A 4,362-nucleotide genomic window follows, 5' to 3' on the forward strand; every position below is an offset into this window, starting at 1 on the left:
AAATTTAATCCGCCACCTCAGTCTTAGTGTGTTAAGGTTTCAGAGTGAGGCAATGTCATACTGTAGGGTTTTTGCCTGTGTGAGGGAGTTGCTGCTGCTGCTGTTGGAGATATGTGGGTCTTGTTTCCCTGCGCTTTGGCTTGCTCCTGGACTTGGTCAGCTGCACCACGAAGAAGGACAACACGACCATGGCACCCAGAAAAGCAAACATGGGAATGGTCTGATTCACTTCTTAAATATAGCAACCTGGCATTATAACTGAAAACAAAATGCACAGATTAATGTTTCATTCTTGCCTTTGTCTAGTGATCCAAGAGACAAATAGATAATCTTAAAAACATTGTGATGGATTTTATCAGCTTTGCTAAATGGATAAAAACTCCCAAGTATTTACGCAATGTGTGAGACTATAACATGATATGCATTATCATGTTAATGCATGATAACAAAGTTAAATACAAACTGGTGGACCCTGATGGTAAAGGAGTAGTTGCAAAAAGCACTGACCTGGGAGCTGTTTCATTAAGTGGCTGAGGTTTGACCCAAGACAAGTGAGGACAGGCAGGTAGAGGGCATAGTTTTGGGTCACCCAGGTGGGCCTCTAACACTTTTGAATAGCGGTAGAGGTGATTACCTAATATAAAACGAGGAAAACATTATTATTATTATTATTATTATTATTGGCATTCAGCAACATTTCACTCACCAATTTCAATGTCTGGTCACAGAGGATTAACCTCACTAAAGTTTTATAAAGCAAAATGTTGGTGTAATGCAGTTCTTTAAAAATGTGAAGCTGATCTCCAGTGTAGTCTGATCTTACCCTCCAGTCTCTCTGGCAGTGGTCTGTTATTGCCTGGAGGAGATGGCACTTTGTTTTGTGAGTGAACGAAGCTAGGCGGAGTCACACCATAAGATGTGTATTGCAGCAGGGCATCAAGAAGCCAGAATCAGTCTACACACATACATCACCATCAAGCCAGACACCAGAATAAGAAAATAAGATAATAAGATTAAAGACCATGTTCAGGATATAGTATGCTTAACCTGCAAACAATTTGTATCGTATAGACAACAATTTTTTATTTAATTTGCCATCATCATTAATTAATTAAGATAAAGTGGAATCCACAGATAATTCTCCCAGAGCTCACTTTGAGAACTACAAAGACTATTTTAAAAGACAATTTAACACCACCTTTCTGTCTGTGACTGTCATTTATGCAGTTAGTCTCTCACAGTGCAATGCAACCTCCTCCTTCTGAGGGTGTCTGGTACAATCCAAGCACTGGAACATTATCCACCATTGCAGCCTCTTGTTTTAACACCTCTAGTCCTAGAAACAGATAAAGAGCAGAAAGCAAGGCTTGGGTTTGTCTGTGCATTGTGTTCAAGAATCAAAGAACAAGAGAATGACAGCAAAATCACTGGTAGCCATGGCAACAAGAGTGAGGCTGTGGCAGGAGTGTGCCACAAAAGTGGGTTATTTCACCTTGATCCTTTAAGCATTTGTGCGATAATGAGTCCTTCCTCCGGAAAATGCAAAATGCTACAGCCTGAAGCATAATACATTAATGAGGGAATGAGAGAGAGAGAGAATGTTATATGGTAACATGGAAGAACACACCCAACTCCCCACCATATATATGACACCTAATAGTGACTCATTACACTAAACTCTGCACTGACTGGTCTTCATTTAGGATCCATTTACACCAGGTATTAAGGTTAGGCAAGACAGGGAGCAGTTCACACCTGGCGTTGTCATGTGCCACAAAGCATCCTCACTGACTATTTATGATCACATTTAATGATTAAAGACAGTTGCTAAATATGCCAAAAGCAATACATTACCTCGCAAACAGTTCAGACAGTAATACTGTATTAGCCCGATATCACAGCATTAAAATACAGTGTCTTGCAAAAGTATTCATCCCCCTTGGTGTTTGTCCTGTTTTGTTGCATGACAAGCTGGAATTAAAATGGATTTTTGGGGGGTTAGCATCATTTGATTTACATAACATGCCTACCACTTTAATGGTGAAAAGTGTTGATTTATTGTGACACAAACAATAATTAAGATGGAAAAAAAACAGAAATCTGGAGTGTGCATAGGTATTCACCTCCCCAAATTCAATACTTTGTAGAGCCACATTTTGCTGCAATTACACCTGCTTGGGGTGTGGTCTTGGGGTATGTCTCTATTAGCTTAGCACATCTAGCCATTGGGATTTTTGCCCATTCCTCAAGGCAAAACTGCTCCAACTCCTTCAAGTTAGATGGGCTGTGTTGGTGTAAAGCAATCTTCCGAGTTATGCCACGGATTCTCAATTAGACTGAGGTCTGGGCTTTGATTATGCCATGCCAAGGCATTTAAATGCTTCCCTTTAAGCCACTCCAACGTAGCTTTCGCAGTATGTTTAGGGTCATTGTCCTGCTGGAACATAAACCTTCGTCCCAGTGTCAAACCTCTGGCTGACTCAAACAGGTTTTCCTCCAGAATTGCCCTGTATTTAGTACCATCCTTTCATTACCATTCTTTCAGCCCTGACCAGCTTTCCTGTCCCTGCAGATGAAAAATATCCCCACAGCATGATGCTGCCACCACCATACTTCACTGTAGGAATGGTGTTCTCAGGGTGTTGTGTTTGCGCCACACATGGCATTTCCCATGATGGCCAAAAGGATCAATTTTAATCTCATTTAACCAGAGAATCTTCTTCCATGTGTTTGAGGAGTCTGCCACATGTTGTTGGGCAAACTCCAAATGTGTTTCTTAAGCAGTGACTTTTTTTCTGGCCACTCTTCCATAAAGCTCCACTCTGTGAAGTGTACGGCTTAACGTGTTCCTATGGTTCCTATGGACAGATGCTCCCATCTCCACTGTGGATCTTTGCAGCCCTTTCAGTGTTATCTTTGGTGTCTTTGTTGCATCTCTGATTAATGCCCTCCTTGCCTGGTCTGGGAGTTTTGGTGGGCGGCCTTCTCTTGTCAGATTTGTAGTGGTGCCATATTCTTTCCATTTTGCTATAATGACTTTAATGGTGCTCCATGGGATATTCAAAGTTTGGGATATTTTTTATGACCCAACCCTGATCCATACTTCTTCACAACTTTGTCTCTGACCTGTTTTGAGTGCGCCTTGGTTTTAATGTTGCTTGCTTAGTAGTGTTGCAGAGTCAGGGTCTTTCTCGAACAGGTTGAGTTATACAGATATCATGTGACAGATCATGTGACATTTAATTGCACACAGGTGGAACTTAATCAACTAATTATGTGTTATGAAGTTAATTGGTTGGCCCAGCTCTTATTTCAAATGAAAGGGGGTGAATACGCACACTCCAGATTTCTGTTTCTTCATCTTAATTATTGTTTGTGTCACAATAAAGCAAAAAATTTGCACCATTAAAGTTGTAGGCATGTTGTGTAAATTAAATGGTGCTAATCCTCCAAAAATCCATTTTAATTCCAGCCTGTAATGCAACAAAACAGAACAAACACCAAGGGGGATGAATACTTTTGCAAGACACTGTAAAAAATGCTATTTAAAATGTGCATTACAGACTCAAAATAGGATTTCCCTAAGAAACAAATAAGAAGGAATCTTGCATCTGCTATTTTTCATGAAGGCAACAAAAGCATTAGGTGAAAATGAGTGAATTATTTTGACAAATGAAGGCGTTATTTGGTTTTTGTTTTGTTTTTTTAGGGGAATTTTATTAGTTGGTTATGACAACGATGTGCTACACACCTCCCTCAATGGTCTCTCTCATGGACTTGTCTTTCAGCAGTAATCAGGCAATGCCATTTCATATGTTTTGGAGGAGTGACTTTAGAGGGAGCGGTGAAGGAAGGGGGTGGGATTTTGAGTTGGATACTTCCAATATCTAGCTTACTTTTTCTGTTTTTTTTTTTCCAAAATCACTGACTCTGCCTATAAAAATGACAGCTAAAATTTTATTTTGGGGTAATTTTTTTTAAATTTATCATTATGCAAGACAGGTGAATATACTATGTATATACTATCATAGTCCCTTCATCTTTCATTTGCACTTACACTTCAGTAACTCTGAAACTCACACACCACCTGGCAGGAGATAACAAAATATGAGAGCAGGTTTTGCAGGTCTCTACTGTTCTACAGCTAAGTACAGCTCTTTATACAAGGTTAGTCATTTTAAAAGTGATTTTGTGAATTTAGTTAGGTCTAAGTAGCCCAAAGCCCTCCAAGTACACACAAAAGTGCACACTAACACATTTTGTTCTTGAAAAAAGTTGCATTTGATGACCCTCCTGATCTTGCCCTTCATAGCAAAGCTTGTTTACCTTCAATAGTGTAAGAAATTGTGATATCGACCCAAA

General features: G+C 39.7%; 1 long non-coding RNA gene across 1 annotated transcript; it reads right to left on the bottom strand.

The window, feature by feature from the left end:
• Window positions 1-518: 518 nt before the first annotated feature.
• On the bottom strand, window positions 519-1,219 carry LOC132887494 (uncharacterized). Its single transcript, XR_009654831.1, has 3 exons — window positions 1,199-1,219; window positions 824-955; window positions 519-634 (listed from the first exon to the last, which is right to left on the bottom strand). It is a non-coding gene; the product is annotated as an uncharacterized LOC132887494 (long non-coding RNA).
• Between the last annotated feature and the right edge of the window lie 3,143 nt (window positions 1,220-4,362).

The sequence above is a fragment of the Neoarius graeffei genome, chromosome 6 (genome assembly GCF_027579695.1).
Source record: "Neoarius graeffei isolate fNeoGra1 chromosome 6, fNeoGra1.pri, whole genome shotgun sequence".
Lineage (NCBI taxonomy): Eukaryota > Metazoa > Chordata > Actinopteri > Siluriformes > Ariidae > Neoarius > Neoarius graeffei.